The sequence below is a fragment of the Cupressus sempervirens genome, chromosome 3 (genome assembly GCF_028749045.1).
Source record: "Cupressus sempervirens isolate cs-2001-9-10 chromosome 3, ASM2874904v1, whole genome shotgun sequence".
Lineage (NCBI taxonomy): Eukaryota > Viridiplantae > Streptophyta > Pinopsida > Cupressales > Cupressaceae > Cupressus > Cupressus sempervirens.
In genome coordinates, this window is record NC_143120.1 from 992,020,590 (window position 1) to 992,034,380 (window position 13,791).

Sequence of the window (13,791 nt, forward strand, 5' to 3'; positions counted from 1 at the left end):
GACAAGATAATATTTCTAGCTATTGAATTTGAAAGAAGCCACAGAAGAGATAGACCATATTTGTGAGGATGGTAAGGATATCTATGATGAAGGAGATATTCTTCAAGCTTTTGCCAACTATTACTCTAACATTTTCACCTTAGAAGAGGTGGATGATTCTATGAATAGCAAGTGGGACAGAATCAAAAGTCTTATCCTAATGCAGAGCGCACAACAAAAGGGTAAATAAAGCCCAGTCAAATATATTCAAACACTGCATAATTACCAAGACAATATGACTGTGCCTGACGGCTAGTGAAAACAACAATTCCCAAACATATGATATTTCATTAATTCAACTTGTTGTTACATCTTGGCTATCCTCTATTGAGACACCATCCACTATCCTCTTCTATTCTACCATTACTCATGTCTCCCATTGTCCATTATCGGATTTCCTTACATTATTTATAGCTTTGCAAAAACTTAATAACTAACTCCACTAATTATTGACTTCCCACAACTGGAAACATTCCTGTTCTAAACACATTAACTAAACTATAAAGTTATCATGGTTTATTCAAACCTTTCTAAATATCAATGATACTTAGACCACTTAGACTTACATTCAAATTTTCATAAAATCAATTTATCGTGCACTCCATAGTTCTTAACTTTGATCTTGGTGCTCCTACACCATACTCTCCGACTTTGAAATTGTTCCAAGTCTTCTTGGAAAGCTCTGTCAAAAAAACTTTATCAAATGTAGTTCCATGTCTTCTCATATCTTTGACACATTTGTACTCATCTCCTTGATGCTCCATCCTTGCTTATTTTCGTGAATATCTTGTGACTATACTTTCTTCCTTGACATGCTTCTCCATGCTTAATTCTTGATGTCCACACTGATTATCCATGTTTTCATAAACCTTTTGGAAGTATGTGCCCTGTACTCTCCTTCTACACCTTCATTTCTTCTTCTTGTGCTTTGGAGTTATTGACCAGATTAGTATAAAGAAAAGGACATAACATAGCCCTGCCATTATTGGGCTTTGACACAACCTTGTCAAATTTATCATGCCATAAATTTGTACCATAGTTGGATATACCTTCAACACAAAAAAACTTAGTACCAAAAAACATAGTAATATCTTCATACTAGTACAGGCTGCCCCTATACACATGCTTGGACTAATTTCCTCATGACTCTTCATCTTTATGTTGTTCTCATATTCAGATACTTCATGTTTATACACCTTTGCCCCTGTCAGTAACTTATCATCATCATTTAGCCATGCTCATTGTCCATTCACCTTCCTCTTGGTGACTACCTTACCATTCTCCCCAAACTTTAATGGACATAGAATTGTACCAACTAGTATCATTTTTTCAGCATCAAACTTTACTTCTTCTTCTTTGTCTTCCTCAGAAATAGTATTCTTTACTACTTTCTTGCATCTTAGAACCTCTTTATTATGAGATTCCCTCATCTCCATGTAACCTATCTACTGCAATCTTTCTTCTTGTCCCTTAGATGGACCACATACCTTTGTATCAGCATTCTCAATGTCTTCATGCTCCAAAGTACCATCACTCTTCCTCAGCATTTTCTCTTCACCTTCATGTTCCTTACACCTTAGGAACTCTCTTTTTCCCATCAACCATGTCCTTGACATTCCCCATGTAGCCTTATCATCTTGCAGTGAACTCATCACAAACTTCTTTCCATCATTGTTAATAACATATTCATTTTTCCAACCAAAATGTGTGGCTTTGAAATCAACTTTCCATGTCCTACCCAAAATCATATGACAATCATCCAAAGGTATAGTATCACATAATATTTTATCAACATATGGACCAATACTAAAAGAAATATATTATTGTTCTTTGACATCAACCTATCGATCATTATTCATTCCATAAATTTTATAAGGTGTACTATGTGCTATCTTCTCAATATTCAACTTAGAAATCATATTTCCTGAAACAAGATTAGTGAGAGTACCACTAGAAACAACAACCCTGCATACCTTACCCCTATATTTGCATTGTGTCTTGAATATGGATGACATCTGAATGTACCTTGTACCATCACTATCTACCATGATGACTTGCTACCAACCTTCTTCAAATAGCTTCCTCAGAAAAAACCTTCAACCAAGATCTATTTGACTTGGAATCACCACTTGGAACACTCTTGGAGGATGATTCAACTCAAAGCATCAACAAAGGACTCCCGGTCATCAAAATCTCAGATCTTCACCCCAAACCAGATCTTTTATTGTGCTCTTATACCAATCTGATGCAGAGCATCATACAAATCAACCAATTAGTGGGATACATTCTAATCCCTTTCAAATATATTAAATAAGCTGCATAATTAGAGGCATCTTACAGGGTAAAACAAAACATTTTCCAACATAAAAATATCAACCTTTCTCCATTCACATATCTTGATTTCTATATCTGATTCCATTATTCATAACTTCAGTTCTAATTATTTTCTTGAAAAAAAAATTTAGTATAGTTGTTCCAAATTAGAAATAATAAAACATATCCAAAGATGAGCCACAATTAATAAATCTATTGAAGTTTATAGTCTGTATACTTAGACCCATTTTCTCTGTCATAAACTAGAAATAAAACTAGTAACCCTTCCTAGGGAATCAAATAACATTCTCAAGATGATTCCAAATTACATAAAATCAATTTACACTCAACATTATATGAGTCTAGTCTTATAATATATAAGCCATTAATTCTTACAATTCATAAATCATTCTACAAGGACCAATTGTGTCTTGTAACTTCAGTGGAGATCTATAAAAACCAGTCTTCATCAAAATGAACATAACTTACACAAATTTGAATGAAAATAACTCAAACCAATTTTAAATAAACCTTGATTCACATATATTTCCAATTAATATAAATAAACTTTCTTATTCATTCAAATGTGATCATTCCAAACGTTTCAATTTGACTATAGTTGGGCATCCTCAAATCTGCAATTTACAAGCTTTTCTAAAACCTACATAACTTCTTCATTTCTAAATAAAATAAATCCAAAAAAAATCCAAAAGAAATTTTATTCACTTCTCTATCCCAATATAAAATATTTTCATGGGTTTCAGGTTGTACATGGCTGTACAGGACCTAGAACCAACACTAAAATTGAAAAACCAATCAAAATAACAACACAAGATATTACCAATTGTGTTTCAAAATGTATCTCTTCCTTTAATTTATTCTTTGGTTCAACCATACATATATTTTTAAATATTTTTTGGTTGGTTATAACTTCCAAACCACCCTTTAAACCAACATATTACATTCTTTTAACCCTTTTGCATTTTTGACAACATTTTATGCACTTTATGCATTTTTACATATCAACTTTCATACAAACCCAACCTAGACCAACATGATTACTCAAATGAATTTATATGGATGTCAATAGATCCATTCACCTATGAAATAAATATTTTGACATTATTTTTCATATTAAGACCTCCTCTTTACAACTTTGACAACTTATTACAAATGGCTTCTCTAGCCTATATATCTTGACTCAAAATACTCAAATATATAATAAACGGATCACATTATTTCAACATATGACTTAATGACTACAAACCTATTTGTTCTCTTGAAATTTAGGTGCCTCTGCACCATACTCCCAACCTTGAAAAGTTTCCAGGTCCCTTGGAAACATGGAATCAATAGCATGCAAGGAAAAAAATATTAGATCAAAATCCTCATCTTCACCTTCATTTGCCTTTGCTTCTTCATGCCTTTATCACCATCATCATTTCTCTTAAGGACATAGGACTATCCCTAAAATCTTCTTTTCAAATATTCCTATCACTGGAGCATTAATGGCTACAACTCCATGATGCCTTATCAGTCAGAGATCCACCTTTATCATTGCTCCTTCAAACTCACCACAAAAAACTCTCCCCTATGCCTCACCTAGGATTCCTCCTCTTTGCCTCTCTCCCTAGTCTATTGGAAATCAACTAGACCAATCCTTGGCCCTTGACCATTCATCTTACCCAATAGTAGATCCTGGAAGATGCTTCTCTCTTCACATTGCACCTTCTACCCAACTTGACCTCCATTGGAGAATGGTTATGATAGACCTTCTCTTGTCTACCCATCATTCCAACCTTCATATGCAGCAAGATGGATAAGCACCTAGAACCAAAAAACTCATAAAAAAAATACCAAATCTCCAAGGTCCTAGCGTGGATTGCCTCTATCGGTGCTCTATCCACACAATCAAGATCTTCAAGCTTTGATACCAATCTAATGCAGAGCATATAGTAGAAGGGTAAATAAAGCCCAATCAAACATATTCAAACACTGCATAATTACCAAGACAATATGACTATGCCTGACAGCCAGCGGGAACATCAATTCCCAAACATATCATATTTCATTAATTCAACTTTTTGTTACATTTTGGCTCTCCTCTATCGAGACACCATCCACTATCCTCTTTTGTTGTACCATTACTCCTATCTCCCCTTGTCCCTTATCGGATTGCCTTACATTATTTATAGCTTTGAAAAATTGAATAACTAACTCCACTAATTACTAACTTCCCACAACTGAAAACATTCCTGTTCTAAACACATTAACTAATCAATTTCTCATGCACTCCATAGTTCTTGACTTTGATCTTGGTGCTCCTGCACTATATGCCTAAGAAACTTAATGAAGAAGAAAAATATATGCTTGAACAACTGATATTGAAAGAGGAAATTATTAATGCAATCATGAAGATGAGTGATGAGAAGTTACCCAGGCTTGATGGGTTTCTAATTGGTTTCTACAAGACTAATATTGAGTGGATTTGGCAAGATCTATTGATACTTTATGAGGAAGTCATAGATAATGGATCCCTAGGCTTTGCAATTAACTTGAAACTTATCCAACTAATTTCAAAAGATGGTGATAAAGCCTTAATCAAGAATTGGAGGCATGTTATCCTTCTTAATGTTTCATAAGATTCTATCAAAAGCTCTCTCTCCAAGATTGGAAAACATCATTCCCAAGGCAATCAACTCCACACAAACTATCTTTATTAAATGGAGATACATTTTAGATAATTTAATTACTTGTTGGGAGGCCATGGAATGGACTAGAAGTTGGGGACAACACGTATGTATGTTTCTAGTAGATTATAAAAAAGAATATGAAAAAATTGAATGGAAATACATCATGATTATGTTAGTAGGGCTTGGCTTTCCTGATTTTTTAACAAAATGGTTATGTTTCTCATAATCAATGCTATAACCCCAATGAAGATAAATGGTACTAGATCCAAATCCTTTGGCCTCTCTAGATTTATTAGACAAGGGTGCCCATTAGCCTTGTTATTGTCTATTAAAGTAACAAATTACCTATTATATATATTGAGACATAATTCTTTATATCAAAGGGATTGTGCTTCGCAACCAAGAGGATCTAACTAATATCAAATTTGAAAATGATAAAAACTTTCTTATATGGTTATCAGAAGAAAAAAAATATTGAAAATCTTGTTGCCAAGATACATACCTTTTGTTCCACTTCTGGTAGTAAAGTCTGATTAACCAAGTCTATCATGTTAGTTTAGGAGGGTAGTCCCCAAATTGGGTATTTCTTGGGAAGCCCTAAGTACTAGGTAAGATACCTTGGTATCTCATTCTTGGTTCATCCTAATAAATGTAGCAATTGGTCAAGACAAAGATTGATAAGAAACAATACTAATGGAACAATGGGTACTTATGTTTAGTGGGGAGATTGTAGGTATGCCAAAAAGTCTTATCATACTATATATTATTCTTTTGCTTGGCTATTCAACCAAGCCCATATTAACTATGTTCAAAAAGCTATAAGAAATTTTTTGTGGTCTAATGGAAAATGAAAGAAGAGGTATGGTGTTAGAAGGGACGAGTGTGTTAGAAGAAAAGAGTTGCGTGTCTTAAGCAAAAAGACCTTAGATGGCAAGGCATTGCCCTTGCCATCAAATGGGTTGCTAAGGCCACCCAAGGAAAAGAACCATGTATAATTATAATTAAGAATAACATATCAAGGGGTGCTTCTATTGATGGTAAATCTTGGAATGGTTTACACATTTCAAGCTATTTGGAAGCGGTTGGAGAAAGTAAGACATCTAAGATTTGGGAATGATTTGGTTTATCATCATCACAAAATATATGGGGAAAAATCTATTTTGTGGATCTTAAATGAAATGATAAGCCCCTTGTCCTTCTTCAAGATTGTCCTAGAAAGAGATCGTCCATAAATGTTATTAATAATCTCAATGATATTATATCTAAAGGTAATCTTATTAGTTGGCAGGAAGTGATTTCAATGTATAATGTACCTCTCTCACACAAAAGGATCTTTTCCATCCTAAAAGAGTTATGTGGTACTCTCAATCTCCTAAGGTGGATGATAAGCTCTCCCTACTAAGATGGCCATATGGGTCTCCCTTGTGCTCCACCAAGGCCAAAAATGTATATAACCTTCTCTTGGATTCCTCTATCATTCTTGAACATTGTAATTCCAAATGGTCTTGTTACCTTGACCATCAAAATTGGATTAGAATCCTTGGTAACCTCTGAAACTTACCCATCAAGCCCAAAACTCAATGTTTAATGTGGCATATGCTCTTGCACAGGCTTCCCTTCTTTAATTTGATGGTGAACCCTCTACCCAATTAGTTTGTCAACTCCTTGAATCTATTCTTCATGTTTTCTTTTATTGCCCCCTTTGCGAAGGCGGTTTGGAAGTCCTTAACGTCTATGTGGGAAATTTGATTTCTATTTTTCAAGTGATATCTGGTTTTATTCCTAGGATTGATAAAAATAATGTAATATTTTATACTCTATTTTTGCTCCTCTTATGCTTTGGCACGTCTATAAGATTAGGAATGATGATATTTTTTAGGGTGATTATGACTCTATAAGTGAAAGATCATCCATTGGCTAAAGTCATCAAAAAATGCACATCCAACCTTAGGAAAGAAGGCATCCCCTTTGAATTTACAATCAAAGACAAGGTTGAATTTGATTTTAAATATACCTTAAAGTAGTTCCTAGATAAAATTATGATAAAGAAGATGGTACGAGGTGCATCTACCAGTATAATACCATATCCTTGAATCCTCAACAAAACTCATCAACAACTGGCAACACTTGTAATGCCTACCCCTAGTTGACTTTTCATGTTTCATTGTCGGATTATTTTAAGCCAAATTTATGATTATGTTTTATGATTAGTGGTACTTGGTTACTATATTTGATTAAATGTATTTCATATTCAATTGATATATGTGTTGAGTTACTTAGTTATTTCATGTGTTCATGATTATTTTGATGATGATACATGTATGTTCATATAGTGATTTCAGTTATTTCATGATTTTAGTTAGAGGGATGATTTATATGCATTTTTATAGATACTTGCCCCATATTTGCATGTGTATGATGTACTTGTATCTTTTACTTTATGTGTGACATTTATGATGTGGTTGAGGGAGGGAGTCATAGTCACCTGCTAGTCAGGATCTACACAATGCACCACTTCCTACCATTGTCTGTTTAGTTTAGACTATATGTGTATGTACATGCTCAAAGTTTATGAAGATTGCAAGCACCACATAAAAGAGGGGAGATAATTAGTCCAAATCATAACCCTAAGACAATTTTTCTAGAAAGTAGGATAAGTATCTGAGTTATTTACCTTTTGGAATTTGTTTAGTGACATGAATTCATGATTTTGACCCTGGAGTTTGATTATGTTCTTTGACAGAAAAGGATACTGTATTGCAGTATCTTAATGGTAAAAGAGGGGAGATAATTAGTCCAAATCATAACCCTAAGCCAATTGTTCAAGAAAGTAGGATAAGTATTTGAGTTGTTTACCTTTTGGAATTCGTTTAGTGACATGAATTCATGATTTTGACCCTGGAGTTTGATTATGTTCTTTGTCTTCAGTTGAGTTGTCATATTTAGTCTTGTGAGTTTGTTGTGATTTTCAGTTATAATCAAATCAAATTAAAAGATAATTTAATAGAAATTTTATAAAGAAAAATCAATATTTATTTATATTTAATTAATTGAGAAATTAATTAAATTAAAAAATTAAATTTAAAGATATAATTAAAGTTCTAATTTTGGCATAACCATATTTATTTAATTTAATAACAATAAATTTAGGAGTTTCATTTCTATAATAAACTCTAAATATTATTATTAGTTAGGTTAATAAATATTTTATTAAAAACATCTTTGAATTAATAAAAAAATGAAAAAAATTGATTTAATAAAGATATTTTAATTAATTTGTAAAAAGGTTGCACATGAAAATTAAAATATAATAAAATAATTAAGGAAAAGTGTTTCACATGATTGCAAAATTGAAGCCCTAATTTGGGGGAAAACTCTTTATTTGCAAATTAGAGTTCATTTCTTAATACATAGATTTGGAGGAGCCAATTTCCGAGAAGAAGGTTTTCAGAAGAAGGGGAAATTGCTTGTGAGCTCCATGCCTTCATTATTTTAGCATCAAATTCAAGTAGGATCTTGTGGGTTTTGCAAAATAGTTTTTATTCTTTGATTTCTCTATCTTCCTCGTGTTTGTTGTGGGTCTGTTTTCAAAATTTTAAATTGAGTTGAAACCCTTGTTGCAAATTTCATTATTCTTCATTTTGGAATCATCTGTATATGAATTGAGAATTAGAAACCCTCATTTTGTAAATTTTTAGAGAATTGCATTTTGAAATGAGTAGGGTTTTGAAAAGAAATCAAGAATGTTATATATAGATTTGATTGATAACTTGTTTCTCTCCTATTAGACCTATATGGGGAAATCTTTATATATACATACATACATACATGCATACATACATACATACATACATACATACATATATCACAGTAATTATTAATTACTGTGATAATTATAAATTTATGTAACATAAATAAAAATCGTATTGATTAAGTGGGCCTGGTTTTCTATTTGTTTTTTTTAAATAAAAGCCAAAAAAAGAAAATTTTAATAACTTGGTAGGATGTGGACCACTACCCCCACCTCCCCTCCCCTTTCTCTCCCCACAACGGTTGTTGTAAGGACTGCACGCAACAATCTTGTTGTGGTAGCAGTATGTACTGCCAACGCAGTACCCTATTGTTGTGATAGTGTTGCCATTAAGGTCGGCAAGCCATAAACATTCGTTTTTTAAAATAAAACAATTTAAGTGTTTTATATTTATTAAATTTTATAATTTAATAAATATTTTAATATTTTTTAAATGATTATTAATTAATTTAATTAATATAGTTTTAATTATTATTTATTAAATTGTAAATATTATTATTTATTATTTATTATGTTATTATTAGATTAATAATTATTTATTAATAATTTAATATAATTTTGTTTGTTTTTTTATCTGTAAATGATCGAAGCCTTTGATTAACTTTAAATAAAATGATATAGCTTAGGTTTCTCTATTCAAACAAGCAATAGTAGGAAAGAACAAAGAAGAAAACCTCTAGTCTCACCCGAGACCTTAGTCCTTTATTGTTATACTATAAAAGGGGCATACCCCAATTTCACATATGAGTATTTATTACAAAGAAAGTCGACAGTAATCCTTATCTGAATATGAGTGCTCTAGAGTGATCTAAATCAACCATATGTAATTTGCTCCAAATGAACCAACTGACTAGAGCTTAAGATGCTTAGTAGGCATCCCTTCTTTGTTGTTTTTTCAGTAGCTCACAAATCTAATAAACAAAAATCCACTTAACAAGAAGTCATTAATAGTGTCAGTAAGTGATACAGATGAATAACCTGATAAGCAATTTACAGTCTTTGTCAGTCCTTCTCAAAAAATTTGAGTGATATTACCAGCCCTACTTGTTCCTACTTATTCTTAGAAAACAAGTATTGAAGCCAAATCTATGTTGAAAAAATCAAGGAATAATACCACATGCTTAGAACAATGTAATTATCCTTGTCATCATTAAATATTAATCAATTATTTAACTGAATTTCTTAACTTATGAAAGGATTAAATTTGGAGACTAGATTATTAGATTATTTGAGGTCTATTTAATTTAATTCCTGGATGGGTTTAGTGGCTATAACTAGATTCAGATAGGACCTGAGGATTAGGACAAGACTACATTCACATGCCTGTGGGGAACATTTGCTTATTCTGTCCTACCATTTGGTTTGTTCAATGCACCTGCAACCTTCCAAAGAGTTGTTATTAGTATTTTCTCTAATATATCTGTTAACTATTTATAGGTATACATGGATGACTTCACTACATATGGGAAGACCTTTGAGGGAGCCAAAGAAAATTTGGATCAAGTCCTACAAAGATGTAAAGACTATAACTTGTCTTAAATAGTGAAAAGTGTTTCATAATGATGCAAGAAGGAGTTTTGTTGGGGCACTTTATTTCTCCCAAAGGGATTGAAGTGGATCCAAAAAAGATAGAAGTTATCCATACATTGTCTATACCAACCAAACTAAAGGAAGTCAGGAGTTTTCTATGGCATGCAGGGTATTATTGGCACTTTATTAAAGACTTCAATCAAATTGTAGCCCCTCTATACAAGTTGCTGCGAAAGGATGTTGAGTTTGTATGGGATTCTGATTGTACAAAGGCTTTCATGCAATTTAAAGAATTCCTTTTGATTGCACCAGTCCTCCAAGGACTAAATTGGGAGTTACCTTTCCACATACATATTGATGCCTCAGATCATGCCATTGGAGCAATGCTTGGTCAATAGCTAGATTCAATAGAACATGCAATATATTACATTAGTAAAAATCTTCAGGGAGCCGAATATAACTATACTATAATAGAGAAAGAGCTACATGTTGTAATTTATGCTCTAAATAAGTTTAGACATTATATTATAGGATATCAAATATTTGTACACACAGACCACTCTACTATCAAATATATGATGAATAAACTAGCAATCTCTAGATGATTGGCTCGATGGTTGTTATTGATGCAATAATTTGACATAACCATTATTGACAAACTAGGTAAGGTAGATCTTGTAGCTGATTTCTTCCCTCACCTTCAGACACCTGAGGGTCCTACAGTCATAGAAGATAGTTTTCCTAATGAGCATCTCTTCCTTCTATCAGCACAAAATCCTTGGTATGCTAACATTACCAACTATCTATCCACTAGAAGAACACCCCCATACTTCTCTGCAAAGGAAAAATGGTTGTTCACAGAAAAGAGGTTTAACTTCTCATGGATCTCAAGGTTCATGTTTTATACTAAGCTAAATTAGGTGACACGTCGACATCTCAAAGAAGATGAAACTTATGATGTTCTTCGTGCCTGTCATGATGAGCCTTGTGGTGGTCACTTTGCTAACAAAAGGACTGTATTAAAGATTCTAAATACAGGTTATTATTGGCCCACACTTCACAAAGGTGCAGTTCAATATACAAAAAGATGTGACAAATGCCAAAGAATGGGTCAACCAATGGAGACAGATGAAATGCCCCTACAGCCACAGATAGTAGTAGCACCATTTGATAAATGAGGAATTGACTTTGTTGGTCCTATTAAACTACCATCAGAAGGAAAGAGTTACATCTTGGTATGGACTAATTATGTTACTAAATGGGCAGAAGCAAAGCCTATGAAGCACCCTCATGATAACAATGTTTCAAGGTTCATGTACGAGTGTATATTTATTAGAGATGGTGCTCCAAGAGAATTGCAGTCTGATCAAGGGCCTCATTTTTCATCCAATCTAGTAGTTGCACTTATGGAGGAGTACCAAATCTGATATGGTAAATCTTTCCCATACCATCCACAAGCCAATGGAAAATTTGAAGTGACAAACAGGGAGTTGGAAAATATACTCACTAAAATAGTGTCCTTACATAAGAAGGATTGGGCAGCTCAACTTCCTGAAGCTTTATGGGCATATCGAACAGCATGGAAATCCACTACTAGGTTTACCCCATTTGAGCTCCTCTATGGAAAAATAGCTATCCTGCCCATCGAGTTTGAACACAAGACTCTGTGGACAACCTTAGAACTTGATATCACTCTTCCTATAGCACAATAGGACCTCATATTGCATCTTAATGAGTTAGATGAATGATGCAAGTCAGCTCTTCATAACACAAAATTGATACAAAGATAGAGGAAACAATGGCATGATAAATTTATTAAAGATAGAGAATTCTCAGTTGGTGATTGGGTACTCCTATATAATTCATGCTATCAACACCATCAAGAATTTTTTTAGGCCAAATGGCTTAGACCATATGAAATTGTTGCAATTTTTAATAATGGAGCAGTTCAACTATCTACAATTGATCCAATCAAATTCAAACTCTTCGTTAATGGACATCATTTGAAGCTATATCATAAACCAGCCACCCAGGAGGAATTTCTTCAATAATTCCAAACAGCAGAAACATTTCTTCCTGTAGCCTCTACGTCTGAGTCTTCCACTCGGATGCCTGCAACCCCTTAAATTTATTTCAATGTCTTCATAATAAAAATGTCGCATTTATGTGGAATTCATTTCTTTTTCATTTCATTCCATCTCATCTTCTTGTCTTCCCATTATCACTCCATTCCATCATCATTATATGGTACAATATTCTTCCAAGCACGCTTCCTATCACACTCCATATTGGTGACACTTAACTTCTCTCCATTCATTCATTTTATTATCTATTTAGAAAGGCATAGTTATTTTGATTTTTGGAACTTGCAATCTTTAAGGGCTGGTGGGACCCAGTCCATGATAGGATGGGGGGGGGGGGGGGGGAGGAAATCAAAGTCATAAAAAATCATAAACGAAAATCAAGTGACCTAAAATCATAAACGAAAAATCTAAGCAAATCTTATGTTGGCACAAAGAATGTACGGGGTAAGATCATCTAAGGGATGAGTTAGCATCACTTTGTACTTCCTTTGTATGTGTGAAGTAATTAAGCAAGTGCAATCATTATTTTATGATTTCATCAGCGCATAACTTCTTATTAACACCCCCATTATGTTAATGCCATCATGTAGTACTGAAGAAAAGTGTGTTTTAAAAACTGTTGTTTCATTTTCAAACGCCATTGTAACCATTGTTGAAACCCTCTAGCAATCTCCACCCCACTTTTCAGTCATTTTCAATCCCTTTCAATTTTTTTTAAAATGGGTGGAGAGCCTCAATGGCATGAACTAGCAGATCATAGAGTTTTGTTGGCGGATCCCACAACATGCAATTTATTTCAACAATGAGACTAGTTGGTGTATTGTCTTAGTTTGAAGCAATTTGACCAAGAAATTGTGCTTCAGCAACACATTGAGGAATGGGTATGCTACTGTGAAAGGAATTCATATAGAATTCACAGAAGAAGTGGTTGAAGAAGTCACTGGGTTAGCCACAAATGGGGAGCGATGGACAGAAAACATGGATGTGCGGGCAAGAAAAGAGTAATTCTCAATGCATAGAGATCCTTGACTGGAGGAAAATAAAAAGCAAGGTACTTTGCGGTTGTCTCTTCCTCTGCAATTTATTTGTCTTGCTGAATTTATTATAAGATATTTTACTTGTGAAGGAAGATACTCTTATCTGCATGCTATGCATTTTAAAATTTTAAGTGGGTTACGACATGGTGATCACCCTGTGAATCTTCCAAGATTTCTCTATAATATTATTAAAAGAAAAGCTTCTTATGTCCAACAAGGGAAAGTCTAGTTAGTGTCCCACCATTATTTAATTAGGGCCATAGTTGAAAGGGAATTGACTAGGT

General features: G+C 33.4%; 1 pseudogene; it reads left to right on the forward strand.

Annotated features, from left to right (window-relative positions):
- The window catches only part of LOC149570086 (agamous-like MADS-box protein AGL66), a 56,534-nt pseudogene extending 43,059 nt beyond the window's left edge, over positions 1-13,475 (forward strand).
- Positions 13,476-13,791: the final 316 nt, after the last annotated feature.